At 39.8% G+C, this 26467-nt stretch overlaps 1 protein-coding gene across 1 annotated transcript in view; it reads right to left on the bottom strand.

The window, feature by feature from the left end:
• The window catches only part of GALNT13 (polypeptide N-acetylgalactosaminyltransferase 13), a 781779-nt gene that overhangs the window by 755038 nt on the left and 274 nt on the right, over window positions 1-26467 (bottom strand). The window lies entirely within an intron of this gene.

The raw sequence follows: 26467 nt of genomic DNA on the forward strand, positions 1-26467 counted from the left end.
TCCTTTGTCTCTTTACAGTCTATTCACAGTATTATAGCCAGTGTCTTTTTTTTTTTTTTTTTTTTTTGCTACCACTCATATCTCATTACTTCTCTGCTCAAAAGCTCTGTTGGCTTCTGGGGCAAACATGAAGATGCACCACCAGATGCCCTTTCAATGAGGAACTTGCTACCCAAATGTAAAGTGTGGTCAGCTGATGCCCTCTGTTATCCCCTCAGGATCTGCTCAGGTGCTAAAATCCCCTCACCTGTACCCAATGACTAAGCAAAGCAGGTGTGCAAAGGCCCAGTCATTTTGACCTGGTGTGGGACAACTCTGATGAGCTGTATCTGCTTCAGAGATTCCCACTGAGTTGGTCAAGTTTTGTTGGGCCTGCATCACAATTTGCCTTCTCCAGTTAAAATTACAATATCCTAGCCAATAGCCATCTCTAGACCCTCTCAGCTTAATTTTTCTCCATACTATTTATTGCTATCTGGCATACTTGAAAATCTACAGCTTTAATTTTTATCCCCACCCCAAATGGAATATATTCTCCATGAAGGCAGGATCTTTTTGTTCATTGCTGTATCCCCAGTGTCTAGAAAATTGCCAAGACCTGGTAGTCACTCAATAAATATTTGTTAAATGGTCTAATTAGATAATTTACTCATTTATATACCATCACTGTTCAATATATGCAATGACAATGGTGTCATTAAAGATAAAGAATTATATAAATTGTGTAAAGATGAGCATTACCAATGATAGAAGTATTTGGAGACTGGCTTGGATGTAGATAAGGTTCATTACATGCATTAGGCACTCAGTAAGTGCCTGCTGTTAGTGATGGTAATAGTAGTGGGCATTATAGTGATACCTGCTGAATGCCCAAAGGACCAACGAACAGTGCTCTGCACACCGTAACAGCTTAATCAAAAGTTAGATTAGTTACCAAGACATTTTATACATTGTCCATATGCAAATATGCATGGAAATAACCCAGAAAGTAAACTGAGAAATCACTTTGCTTCTAGTTAGCTGGCATCTTCTAGAGCCAGGCTCTTAAATGGTATTCTCAGAAACAGGGAGCAGGAAAGGAATAACCTTTCAGTCAAGATTCTTCTGGCACAAGACCAGGTGCCCATTTGGACCTATCCCATGAAGTCTCTTAAATATTGCCATGATCTTTCAGAGGTCAGGCCTTTATTAATTCAGGAGAAGACAAAGCTAGAAAAGTTTTGAAAAAAAAAAAAAAACAAGGTTGGGGAGGGAAAATGGGGTACAAAAGGAACTCTGGCTAGATGCTGCCATCTGTGTCAGTTTTTCTTATTTTGAGGTGGTCATCAGCAAAGGCCTGTTAAGAAATGGTAGCTATTTCACCAAATAGAACTTGCTATGTAACTATCAATTCCAGAACTGAGTCTTTAAAACAACATTCATATCTTTGTTCCAGATTGCATGGATAGACAATTTGGACTGGGCTCAGCAGGGAAAGTTTATCTATGCTGAGCCCATTCAAGAATTTGGGCCTCTAGCTGAGACAGCTGGGATGGCTAAGGAAAGCTGAGAATGCTCTCCCCATGGTTTCACTCATTCTTTGCCACATGCCTGTAGTGTTCCAAGAAAGCAAGAGTGAAAGCTGCAATTGCTCTTGAGGCCCAGGCCTGGAGCTCTTACACATAATTTGTCATATTCTACTGGACAAAGCAAGCCAAGAGACCTTCCCAGTTTTAAGGAGTGGCGAAATTGGACTCCACCTCATGAGTTGAGGAATCGCAAAGAATTTATTCCTATTTTCAATCTACCACTGACATATAATGAAGCTGAGCCCTCAAAACCACAATTAAAGAATATGGGTAAAGTCTTCAAGTATTCTGTTTATAGGTCTCCAGCTGCTGAAGCATTTGGTATTTGATATGCTTTTATTTTTTACATTTTTATTGATATATATAATTCATACACCATAAAATTCACCATTTTAAGTTGTGCAATTCAGTTATTATTAGTATATTGGCAAAGTTGTGCAATCATTCACCACTATCTATTTTTTATCACCCCATAGAGAAACCCCATACCCATTAACAGTCACTCCACATTCTCCCCTTCCCACAGCCCCTGGCAACCACTAATCTATTTTCCGTCTCTATGGACTTGCATTTTCTGGATTTTTTACATAAATTAAATCACATAACATGTGGCCTTTTGTGTCCGGCTTACCACAATGTTTTCAAAGTTCACCCATATTGTAGGATGTATCAGTGTTTTATTCCTCTCTATGGCTGAGTATAATATTCTACTTTATGAATATACCACATTTTATTTATACATTCATCAACTGATGGACATTTGGATTGTTGCTACTATGAGGCTTTTATGAATATGCTGTTATGGATATCTATGTACGACTTTTTACAAATTAAAAAATATGTAATTCTCTTGAGTATATATCAGAAGTGGGATTGTTGGATCTTGATGTAATGTTATATCAAGTATTTTTCATTATATGGTTGCTTGATCGTGTGTTTTATGCATTCTTAAAGATACAGAGGTAGAAATGAAAGTCAACTTTGATAGAGGTTTCTGGTAGGGTAGGCCAAATGGATAGGCTTGGGGCCCTTTCCCCAGCAAGTTCAAATTCATTACTATTGTCTAAGATAGTTAGGACAAACCCTGCATCAGGCTCCCTGCTCAGAGGGAGCCTGCTTCTCCCTCCCCCTCTGCTGCTCCCCCTGCTGTGCTCTTTCTCTCTCTCTCAAAAAAATAAATAAAATCTTTAAAAGAAAAAAAAAGAGATAGGACAGGAACAATTCTCCAGAGGTAGCAGCCAGAGAACAATGACCCCTCACCCACCACTCATATTTGTATATTTTACAATAAACAAGGTATTTTCCTTACTGTCCTTTGGTGTTATTAATATGCCTCATCAGTTGAGGTCACTGATATCCCCTATTGTCTGGAGGCACACGCTTGGCTTCACACTGACCTCGAGTGCCAGGTCATATGATTTCGCCACAGCACAGATACCACCTAGGCACAGAATTCGAGGCCCCATTCTAGATCTACGTAAATAAGAACCTGCATTTGAACAAGATCCCCCACGGATGTGCATGCACATTTAAGTTTGAGAGGCAAGGCCATATAGCCGTCTTAATTCATAGAACTTACAGCTGGAGGCTCAGTCTACTAATCAAAGTCTTCCTGTGAGAATACCGACATTAAATAATATTACCAACAATAAGGAGAATAATGACGGGGTGTCAACTACGCTTCAGGCAGGACACCAAGTGCTTTCCAAGCATTTTCTCATTCTATTCTTATGGTAATCGACCACTTTTGTCCTGTTTTACAGATATCAAGATCAGGGCTCAGAGAGCTCAAGCTCCTTGCCAATAGTCACAGCTTTTATTTTTTTTTTATTTTTATTTTTTTTTAGTCACAGCTTTTAAACAAACCAGGAGTCAGACTCCAGTTTCTCCGATTCTAGAGCTCAAGCTCCTCACCACTCCTCTCTCTTGCTCAGTAATTTCTGCAAATAATAGTCCCACAATCTCATTCATTAAAAAAAAATCTATATAAACTTCCTTAACTAGTTACATGTGTTCTTCTCTGTCCATGAGAACAAAAGCTCCAGTACATGAAGGTAGGAATTTTTGTCCTTGTCTCTGCAATAGTACCTACCAGATAGATGTTAGGCCTCACTAAATTTGTTAAATGACCAAACTAATTTATACGCCCAAACCTTACCCATGGCTTATGAAAACGAGTGAAATTTCATCCTTACTCATTTCTCTTCCAGTTTCTCAGCCTTGGACTTCACCTGTACTATGAACACTAATGGTTGGTTTGTTGTGGCACTGATGCATTTATCTTCAATGAAAACAGAAGTAATACGGTGTTCTCCATCAGCGTAACTCCTCACAATGCCATCCTATCACAGAGCATTTTGACCCAGGACAACCTTGAAGGAGCTGTATTTGTGGCTAAAAATGTATCTTGTCAGTCGTTGTTTTATTAGGAAACATCAAGGTGGAGAGGTCAGTCTGGGCCGGCCACACCGGTGCATTTTGCAAAAACTGAAAATGTGCAGCATCATGCTGGTGCGATCTGCACTGGGAGAAGTTAAGATGTATTACCCGAGGGATTAATAGTGCAGGAAATTCTTGAAACCAAACATTCTACTTCATCCATCTTGCACATGATTATTTTACAGTGGGACCACTTGATATTCACCTCCATTCCATTAGGCAACCAAATTACATGCCAAGCTAGCTTTATAAATAGAACCCTGAGTAGGTGGGCCATAGCTGAAGGAAAACAAGAGAATAAATTCATTTATATAATCTCATCTTTTAGAGTAGAAACTGTCTTTTCCATTTATATGTTCAGAAACAGAATTAGTCAGAGAGAGGTAGGAAAAGGTACAATTATTCAAAAATACTTAGGAAAACACGGAAGACCTCCAGCATTTCTTTTATGTAATAAGAGGATATAAATCTATATCAGACATGCTGAAAATTACACTGTGGTTATTGAGGCAACATCCACGCTGATTTATTGACAAAGCTATTCTGCGTCTCATGCTAATACCCATCTTGATCTGTACACAAGTCTTATTGGCATTAATGAGAATATCTTATTTGACTGTGGATGGCAAATGGCTAAACTAGGTAATGAGATGAGGGTGCAGGTAATCTTATTTGACACCTGACAAGAAGGGCACACACCTGCACAGCCAAAGGGTAGCTGTTCTAATTAATCCTTTCATGAAATCTTACAAACTTGCCTCCAAAACTTCAAAAGCAAGATACTCTTATTGAAATAGAGACACTCACCTACAGAACCAGCTACATAATTTGTAGGACCTAGTGCAAAATGAAAATGTGAGGTTTCCTGTTCCAAATCATGGGAGGAGGAGGGGGAGAGGGGAAGAAAAGCCATTAAAGGCATTAAAATATAAAGCTTTTTTCCTTTCTTCTGCAGTCTCTCTTCCAATTTGTCATGATGATGCTATATTTACTACTTAATTTCATTCTAAGAATGTTAAGATTTTAAATTATTAGCATGAATTTTACCATTTATCTTTATATGATGAAATGCCAGTTTTAAATGCAATTAACAGAGCATTTAACTCCTATTATGAACCACTGAGATTAAGACTAATTTTGTGGTTTATCCCTTGAGAGTGCACAGAGTGGACCAGGAGAGACGACCTCAAGCCAGATTCAGAAAGAAAGTGGCCCCTAAGGTCAACTTGCATATTAATGGGGCAAGTGCAGACCCACACAGCTGCCAGGGGCTTGGCTCCCATCCCAGAGCTAATAGGTGCTGATACCTGGCCACAGCAGGGTTCCGCCTCCAGCCAGCCAGGAAAGCTGAGCCAGGCACATCCTCTCCCCAAGGGCTACCGCTCCAACCCACCACGTCCAAGGCCCTTGCAACCTCAGTATAGTGCCTGCATCCTGGGGCAGCGGTGGGCGAGAGGCTCCTAGGGAGCTGCCAGGCCAGGGTGGGGATGGCTGCCACCAGGTTGCCTCCCCCCAGATGCAAGAGCATGACCCCAAGTCTTGCCATACCCACACCCAGACCCTCTCTGGAGGGTCAGGGTGGCACTAGTGGCTGGTGGGGATGAAGGGAAGGCCAGATGGGCCCCAGGATTTCAGGAGGTACAGAAATGGGCAACCTAGAACCCATCCCTGGGGCCTTCAGCATTGAACTGGTCCCATGCTCATGAAATAGTTTTGCTTACTAACACATCATTCATTTACCATAGAGGCAGCCTGGGCTGGGACTTCTGGTTGCCCTCCAATATCCATTCTCCCCTTCTTCTGTAGTAATGGAACCCTCAACTTTTAGCTGGGCACAAGCACACCTGGGTTAAAGCAGGCGTTTTCCAGCCTGCCCTGCAGCTAACTACGCGGTGTGACTCAGTCATGGCTAATGATGTATAAATGGAATCAACATCTGTGCCCATCCTCTGCCTCTCAGTCTTTTCTTCTGCTATGTAGAACACGGATAGCATATCTGGAGCTCCAGAAGTCATCTTGAAACCTCAAGAACAAAGGCCAGACTTCAGGCATGAGTGAGCAGGGAGCTCAAAGGGATTGCGTTCCTCTGGATTTCATGGCACAGAGCCGCCTCATCCAGCTGTGGACTGCCTACCACCAATCTTAAGAGACAGACACATCTAACTTGTTCAAAGCCTTTCTTTTCTGAGTCTCCTTCTCACAGCCAAATTGTAATCCTAAACACAGCATAAAAAGTGTGATTGGAGTTGTATGGTGTGGCATTTACCACTGTTCCTTGTTGGGACAGTAACTTACTCAATCCTCAGACTTCTTTTTCTGTCTCTGCCTTACCATTGTTAGCCCTTTAAATTATCGGAGAAGGATATTCCTCAATGTTTACATTTTGCCATAGCTTTATTTTACTTTATATAACTCAAAATGGTTGTAAATGATCTTACTAATTTAAGATTCCTGGTAAGAGGTAACAATTGCTTACCACTTAGGAGTAACTACATACTTCAGTTTGGCCCAATCTCTGCCATAACAAAGAGATTGAACTCTCAGCGAAGGAACACTTCATTCTTATATCCTAGTAAAAATCGTTCAGAAAAGTTTTCCAAATAAATCCTAAATAATGAGAAGGCTTACTTGAATCCTGAATTGCTATCTAAATTGGACAATCATTTTTACTAATTTTTCTCATTCAGGTTATTTTTTAAGTGAGCTTTTAAGAAATGAATTAAAGAGAGTTTCCACTCTGTGAATATTAGAAGGAAACAGTACTACCAAACTGACATGTATTCAAGCACCCAAGTAATTAAAGTTTACTTCCTGACTTAAGTGAAACCAACAAAGATTTCTTACAATGTTTACATTATGTCCAACCTGTTAAGAATGGTTGTAAATGTTCTAAGTGCCCACAGACATACAAATTGTTAGCAAGGGGAAGAGATCAAAAGCAATGGAAGAGAGACATGGCCACTGGCTAGAATTATTTTTTTCCCTGTGTATTGAGGATTTAGGAAAATCTTTAATAATAATCCACAGAATTTTTATTAACTCATGCACCAACCTTACAGTCAGTGTCTATTTCTTAGATCTTACTATACCAAAACTAACTTTAGATTTATGACCCAGAAATCATATATTTCTGTATTTATTTTTTCCATCTTTCTCTGTCTATTGTGCTTATGATCAATCACCAGGCAGAGGAAGATAAAGCTGAATATTTATGTGGAGTACACTGAAGGACCCTGCTGTGAGCTATTAGCTTAGCGGATGACGTGTGTTCCCAGTTGGAAGCTGAAGGGATGGGAAAGAGCTGTTGCAACCCTTTAAAAAAAAAAAAAAAAAAAAGCATAAAAAGCACCTGTTTGCCTGCTTCATTAAACTTCCCTTAATGAATGCCTCCGGGGGAGCAGAACTGGGGAACTTCTTTCTTTTCCTGCTATAAATAGAGAAAGGTATTTAAAAGTTCTCATTTAAATGTGAGTACTGTTATCTGTAACAATTTGCGAAAATGTAACACCCTTCAGGAATATAAATGAGCCAGTACTTGCATGTATTCATGATGATGACAGATACCAGGAAGATGGTTCGTGTACCTTATTGAAAATGTTGTTCTCTTAGAGAATAAAAGTAACGGACATTTTAAGCTTTCTCTACCTAACTCGTGGCTCAACAATGACACAGAGAAAACTCAGCTCAGCTGCTACCTCTTCTGAGAACATGAAACATCCCACCTCCCTAACACATAAACATGAGCTAGATGGAACTAGAGGGTATTATGCTAAGCGAAATAAGTCAATCAGAGAAAGACAATTATCATATGATCTCACTGATATGAGGAATTTGAGAAACAAGACAGAGGATCATAGGGAAAGGGAGGGAAAAATAAAACAATACAAAACCAGAGAGGGAGACAAACCGTCAGAGACTGTTAATCTCAGGAAACAAACTGAGGGTTGCTGGAGTGGAAGGGGGTGGGAGGGATGGGGTGGCTGAGTGATGGACATTGGGGAGGGTAAGTACTATGGTGAGCGCTGTGAATTGTGTAAGACTGATGAATCACAGACCTGTACCCCTGAAACAAATAATGCATAATATGTTAATAAAAAATTTTTTTAAATATATAAAAAATAAAAAAATAAAACGAAAAAAACACATGCGCTTTGAGACAGAATGCATACATTTTTTATTAAAACACTTATCACCCTGTGATATTATCATTTACTTGTTGCCTCTCTCAGGCAGGACAATGTCTTATTTTACACTGAGTCTCCAGACCCCGCATGGGCCCGCCACAGTGCACGCACTCAATAAATAAGGTGTGGATCAGCATGGTAAACTCGAGAACCCTGATCTTCTACAGCTTCCATGAGACTGTTCTTAACCTCCCTGGCCATGCCACATCACTCTCCTTTTCCTGTTTTCTTCTTCTTTTTATTAATAAAAGATTTATTTATTTATTTATTTGAGAGAGAGAGAGAGAGAGAGAACGAGAGAACATGAGCAAGGGAAGGGGCAGTGGGAGAGGGAGAGAAGCAGACCCCTTTGCTGAGCATGGAGCCCGATGCAGAGCCCAACTCGGAGCTTCACGTGGGGCTCCATCTCACAACCCTGAGATCAGGACCTGAGCTGAAATCAAAACTGAGAGGCTTAACCGACCTAGCCACCCAGACGCCCTTCCTCTGTTTAATTCTTCAGTGTATTCTTAAATGTGGGTACCGCCAAGCATCTACCTTCACCCCTCCAATCATTTTATGCAACAATTGTTCCTCCTATAGATGAGGGTGACCTCATCTACAGACTTGTTTTAAAGCAGGGACTTCCGAATTACAGTTTACAAAACAGTCAATGTTACGTAGAAAAAAATACCAGAACTTCTATCTGTGGATGTTTTTCCATCTCAGCCTTTTAAGATTCCTAACATCATTGCACACAAAATTGCATAGGTATGTAACTCATTATAAACATATATAAAGTTGGTTGCAAGTTCAAAATTTTATTAGAAATGTATTTTTACCGATAAGGTGTAAAATATAAAATAAAAAAATACCTGTTGCCTGCCAGGCAGTGGGGTAAAAGTCATAATCTCCCTTGCCAAATCTGTGCCTCCTGATGCATTCCCCAACTTAGTAAATAGCAACACTATTCACCAGCCACTCAAGATGGAAGATACGCTCTGCCTCCACAATGACCCACTTACCAAAGAGTCTGCTCTACGAACAGACCTTGATGCCTTTATCTTATAAACAGACCCCTCCTGCCCATTCAGACAGCCACAGCCTTAGTTCAGGCTCCTGCCTGGTAGTTGGGAAAGCATTCAACAGGTGTATCTCTGCCAGAGTGCTCCTTGGAAAACCTGATCAGCCACCATTTAAAAATCCTTCAATGATTTCTCAAAATTTACACCCAAGTTCATGTTCATTTCATGTCCTGTCCATCCCTGCAGCCTCGTGTCTCCCCCTCACGTGCCGAGAGAGAGCTCCCTATGGTTCCCTGAACACAGTAGGCATCACATACCTTTAGACATTCAGAATGACTGGTTTCTTACTGAATTGTCCTTCCCCTATTTTGCCTACTAAATCCTACTTGTTCTTTGAAAAGCAGCACAATATTCACTGCCAATGTTGTATGTCCATTATAGATCAATAAAACTGGCAGAAAAAGGTTGTGTAGTCGTTATCCAGTCAGATAGAGCTAGCTTTCAACCAAATATACATAACTGAATGCAAAATACTGTCGAATCCTTGATCACAGTGTTTCATAAGTATATATTTATTCATGTTATTATATATAATGTCTTTTATAATTAATTTTATTTTGCATACTTTTATAATTGTGTCTTATATCCATAATTTTATAATTATATATATCTTTGGCCTAAAAACCTTTATGATGCTGTTTAAAAATTTGACTTACATGTAAGTAAGTACCTGAGAATAGAACCATCATTTCTCTGGTACTGTGAAGTTCTATACCATTAGATGCTCAATGTAGATTAATGGAATAAATAAGTGAATGAGTGGCAAACTAAAGTGGAAAGTATTATCATAGTCAAAAACAGGACAGATATTTGTTTTGTTCAGTTTAAAAATTGATATAATTTGTACCCTTGAACTATATAAACCAGGCAAGGAGCTTAAATTTTTTACTATAACTTCTCCATTAGGAAAATAATCTAAAGTATTTATCACCCACTTTGCATAGTGTCCCTATACAAATTAATTAGACTGCTTTAAAAAATGCTTGGAGCTCCTTCATAAGAAACACTATGCACTGAGTCACCTGCAACATAAACCAAATATAACTTAGAAGTATCCTTCATGTGGTGGTTTTAGGTATATTTCCTAAATGTCATTGTACTCCTTTGAAAAAAAATAAGCATATTTAAAACTATAAAACAGGATTATAATTGAATCTGTTGTGCACCAAAAGAACATTTTTGAAGCTGTAATGGAAGTAATAAAGATCCACTAATAAAATGTGCAGTTTAAAAGCAATTTCTATTCAATTATCTCAATGAGTTCATATTTATGAACAAAATAACTTATTTGTGATTTACATAATATCTCATGGTCTCTTCTGTCCAAATACTTTTGTCTGTGACCAGGGGATTATTCAGATGTGATGGTTCTATTCCAATAATTCCCCATCAGGATAATAACGTGTCACTAAAAGGGTTCTTAAACTATTTTGGAAATTATCAAAATAGGAGAGAAATGGTCTTGAACAGGAGTCTTTAATAAGAGAAATGAAAAGCAGTAAGGCAGCAATACCAGGAAAATGGGAGATGCCACTGTGCAATGTTTCAGCATTACCATTTATTTCTCAAGCACTGGGATGAAACCCATGCCTGGAACCACTAATGAGTTCTCCTCCTCTCATCGGGAAAAAAAAGAAAAAAAGAAATGACACATTCTTGAGGACAGACCGAGCTCAGATTCCTTCAGACGACATTTTTGAATAAATCTTTAGATTCTCAGCGAAACTGACAATCCATAGTTTTGAGGGCCTGAACTAAACTTGAGAAAATATCTCTGTTCTTTAATCACCAGAAAACTCTGGAGAATTATAAACGTCAAATGACTCTCCTGAGGTCACTAAATGTATCCGCTAATCCTCCTAACAAATCAGCATTTCAACCAGCCTGAATTGCTTAGTGCCCAACTTATTTTTATGACCTCTGTGTAAAAAAAAAAAAAAAGCAACAATTACCATTCCTTTAGGTGCCTTGCTGCCTGAAATAAAAGTCATTATACCTATCAAGATAATTAAAACACATAATAGCTCAAATATGTTGTTATGTGTCATTTTTAAATGAGTGAATTTTTTTTTCTAGCAAGACAGGTGGGTGTCCAGCTCATGTTAACAGGATCATGTTTAATCGTTTAATTTAGCATCTGCTGCTTTTGTGGCCGACCCTGTGGGGAAAGATATTAAAGATGGGTCACATCTGCAGATAGTAACAGCCAATAAAGGCAGTCATGCTCTAAAAAGCAAAGATCTTCAGGCCACATTATGTGATGCTGGAATGTTAGCCATCATTTGTGATAGATCCAGAACACTTTAATTACTCTAGATCCATCTAAGAAATAATACTAATCTTGAAGAGCTAAAGCAAACCTACAGCAATCAAAGGTAATAGATTCTAACAGTGCCCTGTTGTTCCATTTTTCTGAATTCCGTAACTTTAGCTTTGGACAGTGTCATTCTATTTGTAATGCAAGATAGAAGGAAAAACAGGATTTAGAATTTTTGTCACGTGAAATGTTTCCCACTCAAGCCTATTGCTGTATATTTTATAGCAAGAATGACAAATCAAACCATTCTATTGCCAGCTCAATCAATTGAGGAAGAAATTTTATGTGAATAAACCCTGCATACACAGATAAGGTACACGCAAAAAAGCCCAGGAGGGGGCAACAAACTCACGAAACAGTAATAAAACAATGCTTCTGGCCAGCAGGTGGCGCTGCAATCCATCATTGTTAGCCAATTGGAGATTTTAGAACTACTTGAACAATCCTGTTTAGTTACCTCTAATTTCCTATCCGAATTTTTCCTATCTTTGTTGGCGCATTATGTCATGCTGTGCCCAATTGTTTTCAGTCAGTAAAGAACTCGAAGGAAATTGTTACACCCACAAGACTTATTAACTCTGCTAACAGTATCAACAGTCAATATTTCATAATAAACATGTTATCAACCCTGCGGGTTATTTTAAAAAGCCATTTAACTTTGGAAAATATCTATTTTCGAGTTCATAAAAAGAATCCTATTTAAATGTGAAAATGTGTGAAATAGCAACACTTTCTTGTAAAGTTAGGCTAAATGGGTCTCTAATGGTCTTAGGAGCCCTGGACCCGACAAGCTCACCTTTTACCTCCTAAGTATATGTCTTAGGAACACTTATAGACATAAGCAATTTCTCATATATAGAATGACATAATTAAAAGAAATTGAAGAAACATAAGTTATTTATTGCAAGGATGAAAATCACCTAGCCAACATATGAGTCTTATACACCCTTATATACCCAAGGCAGAAATCACTAGCCAATTACAGAACTGTATTGCACTGAGTCAATATAAGTCTCTTTTTTTAATGAGCTCTCACTTCAGATGATACCAACTGGCCATCTCTAGGAATAAGAAAAATAAGGCTCAGCGTATTATCACCAAAATGGCCACATAGGAGACCCCAGCCTCCATTCTCCTACAAAGATCAACAATTAGACAGCTATCAAAAAAACAAAAACAGAGGGATGCCAGGGTGGCTCAGTCAGTTAAGCATCCAACTCTTGATTTCAGCTCAGGTCATGACCTCAGGGTCCTGAGATCAAGCCCTGTGTCAGTCTCTGAGCTCAGCAGGGGGTCTGCTTGAGATTCTCTCTACCTCTGCCCCTTCCCACCGCACCCCACCCAGCTCACTTGCTCCCAAAAAAAAAAAAAAAGAAAAAGAAAAAAGAAAAAAACATTTTTGCAAGAGCTCTAGAGTCCACTTAAGAAACTTGAGCACCACAGTAGAACAAAAAAACCAAGAATAGCCACACAAGAATAGAAGTAAGACAGCTTCATTCTCCTCCATCATCCCATCTCCCAAACTGGCATTGCTCAGCAACTTCAGTGAACTTCCCAGCTAGAAAGAGTTCCCCTTGATGGGAAAGGAAGAGCAAGATGAGTAGCCAGCTTGCCTAGCCTTTTGGGGCACCACACAAAGGTACTGCTTCCATTTCACCTAACCCAGACTGGCAAAGCTGAGGCATACAGAGACAACCAGGAACAAGAAAGAGAAGAAGGGGACACCATGCAGCAAAAGTGATCATGGTTCACCACGACCTGCTCTGCAGGCAAATCCAACAGCTTTCGCTGCTGAAGAAACCAATGGCCAATTGCCTTCATGGATCCCTTGCAAATTTCACCAGGTTTTCACCCCACAGGCATTCACGTTCACTAACGCCAGCCTCCTGAGTGCCCACTACCTCCCCAGCCCACTCTCCCTGGAGCCTAGGAACTGAACCTACAGCCAGCCCAGGCCAGTGCAGCTATGGCAGAGTAAGACACCAGCCTAAGCACCCTGGCTGACCCGCACCATCGTGCACATGCTTAGGGCCAGCCCTTCTAGCTATGCACTTGCATGCCACTGGCCGGACATCCATCACGGGCCTACACTGCAGTGGGCACGTCCGGGGGAGGCTGTACGGCCACAGGAGATCACGCCAACAGCCAGGGCCTGTGCCGCTGCTTATGGGCTCAGGTCAGGCCGTCTGTGTCCGTGGCCTGTGCCACTGTACTCACCTGCAGCTAGTCCCTCCAACTGTGCACATGCACACCCCCAGCCCAAACCCTAGCACCAGCCTCCGCTGCCATGCATCCTTGGTGAGATGCAGCAGCCACAGGAGTGCACGCCAATAGGCAGGGCCCCTGCAGCTGCCTGTGAGTCCACAGTTGACTTCGCTACCTGCCCCCACCATTGTATGAGTGTCCACAACGGGCCCCATGACACAGGCACCTGCAGCTAGGTATGCGCTCTAGCCACCAGTCTCAGGAGAAGAGAGTAGAAAGAATGTCTCATGACATAATGGCTAAGAATTTCCCAAACCCAGGGAAAGATTTGGACATCCAAGTACAAGAATCCAATAGGTCGCCCAAGATTTCAATACAAAATGATGTTCTCTAAGACCCACTATAATAAGACTGTCTAAAATCAAAGACAAGGAGAGAACTTTAAATGCAGCAACAGAAAAACAATTTCTCTCATATGAGGGAATTCCCATAAGGTTACAAGCAGATTTCTCAGCACAGAACTTGGCAGGCCAGGAAACAAAGGGATGATGTATTCAAATTGCTGAAAGAAAGAAACCCGCAGCCGAGAATACTTAACCCGGCAAAGCTGTCCTTCACAAATGAAGATGACATAATGACTTTCCCAAACAAACAAAAGCTGAGGGATTTCATCACCACTAGCCCTGCCTTACGTGAAATGCTGAAAGGGGTTCTTCAAGCTGAAATGAAGGGACACTAATCAGTAACATGTAAACGTATGAAAATACACAACTCACTGGTAAGGTAAGCATAGAGTCAGATTCAGAATACTCTAATACTGTCATATGATGGTGTACTGGCCACTTAAATCTACTCAAAAGGTTAAAGGATGGAAATAGTAAAAATAGCTAAAACTCCAATAAATTGTTCATGAATACATTACAGAAAAGATGTAAATTGTGATTTCAAAAACATAAAAGCAGAGAGTAGAAGGGTAGAGATTTGTATGCCATTAAAGTTAAATTGTTAGTGTAAAATAGACTGTCATATCTATAATATATACCAATAAAATAGACTGGATTGATGTATTAAGAAAAACAAACAAAAACCAAACTGTAGGCCCCAACTCTATGCAGCCTACAAGAGAATCACTTCAGCTTTAAGGACTCCTATAGGCTCAAAATGAAGGAATGGAGAAAGACATTTCATGCAAGTAGAAACCAAAAGAGAGCAGGAGTAGCTATATTTATATCAGACAAAGGAGACTTAAAAATAATGAGAAACAAAGTCATCATATAATGATAAAGGGGGTAGTTCATCAAGAAGATATATCAAAAATATATATACACCCAATATCAGAACACCTAACCATATTAAGCAAATACTAACAGATATGAAAAGAGAAATAGATGATGCAATAATAGTAGAGGCCTTCAATACCCCACTTTTGTGAATGAATAGATCCCATAGCCAGAACATTAAGAAGGAAACATTAGAACTGAACCACACTTCAGGTCAAACGGACCTAACAGGCATATACAGAACATTCCACCCAACAGAATCAGAATACACTTTCTTCTCAAGTGGACACAGAACATTCTCCAGAATTGATCATATGTTAGGACATGAACTAGGCCTTAGGACATTTAAGATTGAAATCACAGCATATCTTTATCGGCTACAATGAGATGAGACCAGAAGTCGTAATGTAGGAAAGTTGGAAAATTCACACATATTAAACAACACGCTCTTCAACAACCAATGGGTCAAAGAAGAAATCAAAAGAGAAATTTTAAAACTATCTTGAATCAAAAGAAAATGGAAGCACAATATGCCAAAATTTATGGGATGCAGCAAAAACAGTTCAAAGAGGAGGAGTTCCTAAGGATAAATACCTACATTAAGAAACAGAATTGGGTTCAAAATGGAAGTGGGTAAGAAGATCCTAAACTTACTCCCTCCCATAGATACAACAAATATATAATTAGATATGGAATAATTTCCTCAGAAAAAAGACCAGAAAACTGGGGAAACAAGGCCTCCACAAAAAAAGGACAGCATTGAGACAGGAGAGGCAGAGACACCATCTCTCCAGAAGCACCCCACCTGAGGTGCAGCAATCCGCAATCAGGAAGGATCTCAAAAATTCAGAATTTTTCCCTGAGGAGTGAAGGGTTTGTGCTCTGCATCAGGCACCCCGACCCTTAGATCCTGCATGGAGAGTGGAGCCCTGTAAATACCAGGCTTTGAAAAACAATAAGAATTACATTCAGGAAAACTATATAACTGTAGGAAAAGGAGAACCTGCTCTAAAGGGCTCATGAACAGATTCACTTACCCTGGGACCCAGCACAAAAACACCAATTTGAAAAGCACCTAAACCATATGTAAAGGAGACCCACCTTAAGTACCTGCCAGAGGGGCAGGAAACCATTAGGACTTTCCCCAGGGATGGAGTTATGGGCAGGTGCCATATTTGTGACTTTCTACCTGGCCAAGCTCCATGCCTGCAGCACCACTTTGGAGCTATCTCATCTATCTGCTAGAGCTGGTGGGTGCACGCAGCTGAGAACTCCATAAATCCCACATTGCAACTGCTTCCTGACGGCCCATCCTCTTGCCACAATCGCAGCCACAGATCAGACAGAGCACCAGCCCCGCCCACCCCACTCCCCAGCCACGGCACCAGCGCGTGTGAGCAGGTTTGCCTGTGTGTAATGGACTTTTATTCAACCATGAGAAAGAAGGAAATTCTAACATTTGCAACAACGTGGATGGACTTTGAGGGCATTATGTTAAGTGAAACAAATCAGACAGAGAAAGACAAATAAGCTATGATCTCACTTATATATGAAATCTAAAAAAGCTGAATTCCTGGGGTGGGGGGCAGGGGGAAGACAAGAATGGTGGTTACCAGGAGCTAGGGGATGGGAAAAATGGAGAGATGTTGGTCAAAGGATACAAATTTCCAGTTACAGGATGAATAAGTTCTGGAGATCTAATGTGCAACATAGTGTTTATAGTTAATATTGCTATATTATATACAGTTTATATGACTATAATTTAAGTTAAAATATTGTATTTTGCAGGTTGTTAAGAAAGTAGATCCTAATCGCTCTCACCACAAAAAAGAAATGCAATGTTGTGGAGGTGTTAGCTGACACTAAGGCGGTAATAATTTTGCAATGTATATCAAAGCCACATATTATACACCTTCAAGTTATACAACGTTATATGTCCATTTTACCTCAGTAAAGGGGGGGAGGGGAAAGAGGTCCACACATGTTAGTGTTGTTCTAGAAACCATTAAATACTTACAGAGCCAAAACTAGAATAACAATTTTACAATTTAAAATAATAACCTTTCCCCAACACTAGGAACTCATACAAACCTTTAATTTTATAGTTTTGGTTAACTAGAATACAAAGAAGCAAAAACCTGCCAGGGATTATAAAGTAAGTAGGTAGCAGATATGATTCAAACCCATGTATTGTGACACTCAATTTTCTCAATACATTTTTTATTTCAATTTCAGAAACAGGACTTTTTCTGTTTGGTCACTCAGTGTCATTCTCAACAACTGTTATATCTTCTATATACGTTTCAGGAACATGGCCAGGCATTAAGTATAGCTTGATGAGAGAAACAAATATAGTCCTTCCCATCAAGGAGCATACACTTAGTGCAGACACTAAGATTCTAATTATGATAAGGGCTACAAGGAAAAAAACTATGATAAAGAATACTAAGAGTGTACACTGAGATAGGTGAGAGAACATGTCCAAATTAAGGAGGAACAAAGGAACAAAGCTGGAAAAGATGAAAAGAACCACTCAGGGCAAGAGTACAAGGTCTGTGTGTTGGGCAGAGATCTGGAAATGGAGGCAGTACATTCCAGAGAGAGCACGCATGTGTGACTGACCTAAGGCACCATCATGCTTTCTCATGACTGTAATGAGTGTATTCATTTCTGTCAAGAATAATTTTTTTAATGATGTGTTCTCAGTGCATCAAAGCAAGGGTTTCATGACATCCATATATCTTATTACCAGTGATGGTTACTGTGATCACTTTAAGTTGCTGTGTACTGGGTTACTCTAACGTAAATTTAATATTTTCCTTCTGTAGTTGGTAAGTATCTTGGGGATTACACACATCCTGTTTCTCTTCAACCTTTGCCCACTAATTTGCCTCCATTGGTGGATCTTGCCTGCAATGGTTGTTACTGGTAGTATCTCTATTTCCTTTTTCCTTTTACATTTATTGATTGAAATTCTACCGTGAGATAGAGCTATCTCTTATCTTCCATGTATTTATTTATTCATTTATTTATATGGATAAGGATTCATGAATTTGTTTTATGGGTTAAAATTCATAAAATTGTCATGAGTTATTTTGTTGCTCAAATTGTTCCAGCTTCGGTCGTTACTTCCTTCAGTTTTGTCCCCTGTGTTGTTTCAACAAAATTCTTCTTTGTTGTTGTTGTTGATCATTTCTTTGTCTTCTGGCATGACAATGGGTTCCAGGCTCATATTATTTTTCTTATCCCAGCCCTGAAACCAACCACTTCTACTAGAAGCTCTGATTTTCTTTTATTGGATAAGTAATTCTTAACTCAGAGTGCATATTAGATTCACCTGTGGGCTTTTGCAACCACTCAAGACCTATTGAATCTGAATTTCTAAAGATGTAGTCTAGATACTTGAATTTTTAAAAAGCCATACAAATAAGCATATACATTTTCATGGTTGAGAGTCAGTGCTCTAAAAGGCAAGGAGAGCATCTGCTATTTTTATGACGTGATAAAGAATGAAGTTGGAAATGTTCAAAGATTTACCCATCCACTACAAGTAGCCCGCTGGCAAAGAATCCCACAATAATAAACCCAATATAACTCCTTTTCTACATTCTCCCAGCCTCTTATCCAGATCAACTACTAGTCTCTTCTGACCTAGAATCAAAGCCTCGGCGGAGAAAGATGCTAAGAACCGAAGATAAAAGAATAATTACTAACTTAAAAAATAAAGAACTGAGAAGGGGGCACAAGGTAAGGTAAAACTAAACCCCATAGGAGAGAAAGCTGTTGATTGTGAGAAGACAAAAGAGCCCCAACTGAGTACTGGGTATGAAAGAAAATTGGGAAAGAGTAAGGAGAATCTAGAAGTATTTTGGTGGGCCCTGAATTTGATCCTTTGTTATGTTCTTCCATAGAACTGAGTAAAGAATAAAATTCATGTTGGGGGGCCTGGGTGGCATAGTCAGTTGGGCCTTGGACTCTTGGTTTCAGCTCAGGTCCTGATCTCGGGGTCATGAGATTGAGCCCTGTGTGGGGACTCCAAGCTCAGCGCAGAGTCTGCTTGAGAATCTCTCTCTCTCCCCCCCCACCCTTCCCAGTCATGCTCTATCTAGAAATAAATAAATAAATCCTTAAAAAAAAAAATAAAATTCATGTTTATTTAAGTTATTTAACAATTTCTCAAACATAAAAGGTACTCAATGCATGCACCCTTACTACAGTTTTCTAGTATGTTCACTTTCTGTCTTTTCTCATATGGCTATTTCACATCTCCTTTCACTTCAAATATCTTATATCCACCCATCCCCCAACCGATGCCCTCTCTTCATATTTCATTGAGAAAATAGAAGCAATAAAATGAGAAATTCCCTTCTCTGCCCCGCACCTTACTTGCAATCTACCCAAAGTTATATTCACACTTCTCTTTCCATCCTGTTACCATGAATAAAGCGTCTCTATTCCCATTAAAGGCCAACACTCATCCTTCTCCATCCCCCAACGTGCTGCAAATTCCCCAACTCCTAAATGACTAGGTCTCTGCCTTCAGACCCTTTGCCTCCTTAATCCATTTAGCCAAATTAATCATCCAGTGAAATAAATCACTTTTTCATTCTACCAGTATTTACTGAGGATTTATCATATACATCAGACACTGAGAATACATTGTCCAAAAAAATAAGCCAGCTACATTTAGCAGTTCCAGTCTAAATTGCACAGACAGATAAAGAAATGGTTGGAATACCATGCTATAATATAATACTGGTACATATCTAGTCAGAAGTAGCATAGAGGAATGAGAATTTTTGCCCTCAACCACTCTATTTCAAGTCATTATCACTTCCTTGGACTAAAATAAAACAGTGTCATAATTAGTCTTTCTCTTACGGTCACCCCAAGCCCACAGTTCTTTCTGCACACAGTAGCCAAAGTGATTCCTCAAAAAAAAAAATGAATTTAATCATGCAATCGCTGTCAAGGCCTGTTGGCAGAATACAAGCAAGGCCCCTTAACAAGCCTACCGGGGTCACAGTGACTTGGCGCCTATCAATCCGTCCAGCCTCTTGCTTCCCACCAAAATGAGCCCTTTTAATTTCTCAGACACTCCTTTTTCTCTCTCATCTTAGGATTTCTGAATGTAAAATATGATCCTCTTTACAGAAAATATCTTCTTTATCCATTTGTCCCGCTAACTCCTTATCAGTATGTAAATTAATTCAAGCTGCCAAGTTTTCCCTAAGTCCCCTAGATGAAGTACATGGGGCACCCGCATCAGGTGGTCCCACAGGATCATGTACCTTGTCATAGCCCCTATCATACTTTAGAACTTCCATTCATTACCAACCTGACTTTTTCACCAAACGAGGTTCTAAGAAGGCATAGACTATCGTGCTTACCATTGTTATCTTAGTGTCTATCCCGGTGTTTGATACATGACTGTTGCTCAGCAAATATTTGTTCACTAAATGAACAATCAGAACTGTTCGTCGCTTGCTTGTGGTGAAAAGATGGGTAAATATTTCTAGGAATTTTGCAGCTAGAAGAAGACTTACATCGCGAAGGGACGAGCAAGTGCAGAGCACAGAGGCCCCAGGTAGCAGTGCATGTTTGGGGACTGCCAGGGACTCCCTGCTGTGGGAACAGAGTGCACTAGGTCAGAAAAGTGGGGACATCTGGCTGGAAAGAAAATGGACCAGAATAAAATGGTCTCTATGATCTATTAAGCAATTGACACTTCAGAATATACCTTATAGGAAGTCCTGGAAGGGTTTAAACCTCTTTAATTTTGGTAATAAAGAAAAGATAGTAAACCAGCTTGGGCTACGGTATTCCTTCCCCAATACTCAACCTGGAAATGGACCCCCAAAAATGGGAAGGATGATGGATCCTAGAGTGATATTTACCATATAACCATAACACTTAGAAACTCTCAGGTCTTCAGGGGGTTAGGAGTGGGGTAATAAAAGATTTGGAACTCTGGGAGAAGGCCAGGAGCCACAGGCCAGGAAGGCAAAAGCATCCCATCTGTGTGCTTTTCTTTTCCCACGTTGCCCTGGCCTGATTACTGACCAGGATTTGGGGGGCAGGAAGGCAGCCTTCTGCTAGAGGCTGCAGGATCCTTGCAGGCATCCAATAGCATGGCGTAAGTAACCAATAACATAAAGAAACAGGCATCTGAGTGCTCCTCATCCTGAGTCCTTTACAAATCCTCGGGCAACGGCAACATGAGTGGTGGCCCTAGTAAGTTCTCTGGGAATGAGGGGTGGTGAAGGATGAGAAGGAAAGGGAGAAAAAGGATGGTTTGAACTAGACTCTAACTCTAGAAGTGCTCATCCATGAACTTCATCCCCAACCTCCCAACTCTCCTGGAGGAGCAGAAGCCAGGGCCCAGGCTTTCACCCCACCCTCAAAGTTAGCGTGTTATTAGCAAGAAGTGGCTGATAGGTATGGCCAGCCACTGCAAGTGTCACATTAAGAACTGGAACAGAAGTAGCAGAACTGTGCAACAAAGAAAGTAAGATCACAAAATCACCATTCGCTTTCAGAGACAGGGAAGACGCAAGTAAGATAAAGAAGGAACATGAAGTCTGACAAACAGCCAATTGGTGATGGTGGGCTTGAAAAATATCTTTGCTGCAATAAGGAACTCAGTGCATATGTTTTTTTTAAAAAAAAAGATTTACTAGACCTAAAAAATGATTTCATAAGCTGGAAGATTAGGGCGAGGAAGTCTTCAAGAAAGAATGAACAAAAGATAAAAGGGAGGAAATAATGGAGGTAAGATATATGAGAATTTAATAAAAATGTCAACCTAAGAATTCCAGAATGAGAACAAAAAACAAACAGGATTATTTGAAGAAATAATGAAAAAGAATTCAACAGAATTAGAGAAAAATAAAATCTCAAATTAGAAGTAATGCAAGGTTATAAATATCCCTTAGAAAACAGAACCTGAAGAAAATCTTACAGGCTAAAGATGTTTTGGACACTGCAAGAGTAATTGAAAAAGGGAAGTGAAACAAAGAAAGAGGGAAGCAAATATAAGGTGGTGTGTTTCCAGGTTCACCACCACTTTACAAAGTAAATCACAGCTGGGTGCTCAGTTGTATGCATACGAGAGAGAGCATGGGTCTGGGGGAATAGGATTTATCTGCCAACACTTCCCATCTTCTGTCCTTCATTGGTCAAAGTTGTCCTCATAAGGTGTTAACTTCCCCGAACCTCTGATTTGTGTTATGTATCCCTCCCACCCTCCAACTGGCTGCCTCTCCAACAGCTAGAAGCCGACCCCCACACTTCTGGGCTTCCCCTGAACAAGCCAGTAATGGGAAAGCTCAGAGCCTCCCTGAGTCTGGTCAGACCTACCCTGAGCAGTGAAGCCACAGCAGTTGGCATAATCAAGGCTGCGCTGAAGCCATGGCCTTCATCAGGGGGATGTGAGACAGCCATCAGCCTTGCTGGAGCCCAGACCCTCCATTAAGCAAGTGGCCAAAGACTGGGGACAGGAGAGACCAAGCAAACCTGGGGAGGTCCGCTAATTCGATCTACTGCAAATGCAAAACCGAATAAAAGACATCCTCTCCATGACCCTACCCCTTGTCCCTGTCAAATAAAATGTACCCTTTTCAAAATAACAAAAGGAATTAAAGCTTCTGTCCACATAAAAACCTGCACATGGAAGTATATAGCAGCTTTATTCATAATAATTGCCTGAACTTGGGAGCAACCAAAATGTCTTTTAGTAGGTAAATGGATAAACTGGTACATCCAGACAATATAATATTATTTAGTACTAAAAAGAGATGAGCTATCAAGCCATGAAAAAATATGGAGGAAACTTAAATGCATATTGCTAACTGAAAGAAGCCACTCTGAAAAGGCAAAACTATGGAGACAGTAAAAGGATCAGTGGTTGCCAGGGACGAGTGGAGGAGGAGTGATGAACAGGTAAAGCACAAGGGATTCTTAGGTGAGTACATGTCATTGTACATTTGCCCAAACCCTCAGAATGTACACCACCAAAAGTGAGCCATAACGTAAACTCTGGACTTTGGATGATAATGATGTGTCAATGAAGGTTCATGAGTTAAAACAAATATATCACTCTGCTGAAGGATGGTAATAGTGGGGGAGGTTGTACATGTGTGGGGGCAGAGGGTGTATGGGAAATCTGTCCCTTCCGGTACATGTTGCTGTGACCCTAAAATTTCTCTAAAATCTATTGAAACACACATAAGCACACGCACACACACACACAAACACACCTGAAAGTTTCCAAAGAAAAAGATCAGTTATAAAGGAAAGTGTCACCAGATTTATCGACAACAACACTGGATACAAGAGGCTAATGGAGTATTCTCTTCATAGCTTTGAAGGAAAAGAACTTTGAACTTAGATCTTTATGTAGAGTTAAAATTTCCCTCAAAAGTTAAATGAAGATATTCTCTGGAGTATAAGGTTTTGGGTAATTTACAAAGTAAATGGTCTTTGAAAACAATTTTTACTCTAGCAATAAGAAAAGATCGTCCAGGAGTAAGAAATAGATATAGAAAGTAAAAGAGTAACAATAAAGTGTGTTGTTGTCTAGATAAATCATGACCAATGGAAAAATAAATAAATCCAAAACTCAGGCAGTGAACTGACAAAGAGGGTAGGAAATAAAGGGGGTGAGAGGAAACATGGGGAAATATTAGATACATTCATCTCCTTGGTTGTGGTCATGGTGTCATGGGTATATACTCATCACCAAAATCATTGAATTGTATACATTAAACATGTACAGCCTTTTACACGTCAATCATAATCAAGTGGTTTTCAGAAAAAGAAGAGGGTAGGAGCAAGTTACCTGAGGGAAGTGAAAATTGGCTCAGATTATCTTCTTTTTTTTTTTTTTAAAGATTTTATTTATATATTTGACAGAGAGAGACGCAGCGAGAGAGGGAACACAAGCAGGGGGAGTGGGAGAGGGAGAAGCAGGCTTCCCGCGGAGCAGGGAGCCCGATGCGGGGCTCGATCCCAGGACCCTGGGATCATGACCTGAGCCAAAGGCAGACGCTTAACGACTGAGCCACCCAGGCGCCCCTCAGATTATCTTCTTATTCACTAGATACAGATATTGATAAGCTTAGATACTAACAAAGAAAAACAAGCAAAGTTTTGGTCTGAGTAATTTAGGGATAACCACAGATGATACATTTGAAAGTATAGCTTCCAAAGAAGCAGAAGAATTTGATTTGTTCAAGGGAATGAGGAAGGAAAAAAAAAAAAGAATTACGGAAAATAAAATTCCCTGAATAGGATGACAAAATTAAGTTCTAGGAAGGAAGCAATTTCAATAAATATCAATCTGTAAAAATAAATAAGATTCAGAAACTCTCAAATTGGAAGAAGAAAAGGACCAGGAAGATGTTGTCTGTGAGAAATATATTTAACCCCAAAGGATACAGAGAAACTAAAAACAGAGCAAACGGAAATGTATTTATCCAATTATTTAGCTCTATCACTATGAACTCAATGGATATTTATTTTATCCTATGGATTAAAATTCAGTCCTATGTCTGGGGCTCTGGCATCCCACATTTTATTTCTTTGAGATTTTCTCAAGATCGTAGAAAATTTTTTAAATTAGCAAATAACATATGTTGAAAATTATTAGTTAATATTACAGAGGCCTGCTGCTGCAGAAACCTAATATAGATCATATGGAGACCAAATGTTCAAACAACATTGGAGTAAACTCTGCTGGGCAGAAAACAGTTTTACTCCTTTGCCAGGCATCTGTTTTTCTCTCCCCAAAGGCAAATTAAAAATGAGTAATAGTTGTCATAATAATAATCATTTTTTGCTCCTCACAGGCAAGTTAAAAATGAGTAATCATCATCATCATCATCATCATCACGGCTAACATTTGACTGCATGTTCTTAATACATGCCAGGTGTGATCCTAAGTCTTACCAGGTATTAACTCATTTCCTCTGCACGGTAACCCTAGGGGACAGATGCTGATATTCTCCCAATTTTATAGATGAGGAAGTCAAAACACCAAGGCGTTCATACCACAAAGTTAGTAAGTAAAGGAGCTGTGACTGGAATATAAACAATCAGGCTCCAGAGCTTATGCTCTTTACCATCATTACATATTGCTGCCATCCATAAATTTACAAATACTGCTTTTATTCTCATCTGGTGTAAAAACTCAGTAGCCCTCTCAAGTAGTGCTTTTTTTTTTTTTTCCCCACAGATTTTGTTCATCCTGCCTAAAAGTTAGGTAGGTGTTCTTTACGCCCCTACATCGTTCCTTCCAAACTATAGAACCCTTTTCTTCCCTAAAAACCCAGTTTTGAAGCTCAAACCATCAGTCCTCACCACATGCTGCTTTGCTTTAAGGCAGTCAGCTACAGATCGTAGGGTCCTCCTCCTTTCCATAATGACTGAGACCTGGATCACTGGCATTCTCTCCAAAACTCCTGCTGTGGGTTTAAGTGGTTTCAGGATCCTTATAGATAATCCTGATGATTCCCTGGACTCTCAGTTTGGTTCCTCCACTCCTCCAACAACCCTGTCCCCACCATATCTCAGCCCCCTCATCCTCTCCTACAGTAGGTCATACAGAGATTACCAATAACTGCATCTCCTTTTATTCCCAGGAATGCATACTACTTTATTTACACGTTTTAAATTTAAAATTTGAAAAAAAAAACCCTATTATAGCAAGCAATTGATTTCACATCTCCTTCATAAATTCACATTCAAGTAATTTCTTTCCAGCATACTAATTTTAGTACCCAGACTCCAATTAGCCCTCAACCCCAGTGGGACCCAATTTATTTTATCTGACCACCTAGTCGTGCCGCTCCATCTCCCTCCTGTCTTAGCTTCTCTGTTACCAATGTGGCACTACATAATTCAAAATTATAAACACTTTCTTGTATTCACTCAGAAAACTCATGCTCTTAACTCTGTTTTGTTGTATGCATTTGGTAAGAACCCAACTCTGGTAAAAATCAACTCTCTTATTCACTTCATTTACTCTGAACGTCTACTCACACAGCTGACCGGTGGCTAGTGAAAATATACAACCGTGATAACTGGCTTATATTTAATTTCATGACCACTGATCTCATGTGGTCCTGGTCCATTCATTTTCCCTCTCTCCTAGAATTATGATACTCTCTTGCCTCAGATATCTAACACATTCTCCTTTTTGGCTTTCTATTTCATTGAGACAAAAGAAATACCAAAGTTCCTCCTCTACACTCAAGGACATTCTTTCAGAAATTTCTCCTTTTGTCCTGCCTCACCAATTTCTTCCTTTCTGCCAAATCATTCCCATAAGCATGTAAACATACTTTAATAGCTCCTATCAAAAGAGGAAGGAAGGAAGGAAGGAAGGAAGGAAGGAAGGAAGGAAGGAAGG

The sequence above is a fragment of the Phoca vitulina genome, unplaced genomic scaffold, assembly GCF_004348235.1.
Source record: "Phoca vitulina isolate PV1807 unplaced genomic scaffold, GSC_HSeal_1.0 scaffold1, whole genome shotgun sequence".
In the NCBI taxonomy this organism is placed as follows: domain Eukaryota; kingdom Metazoa; phylum Chordata; class Mammalia; order Carnivora; family Phocidae; genus Phoca; species Phoca vitulina.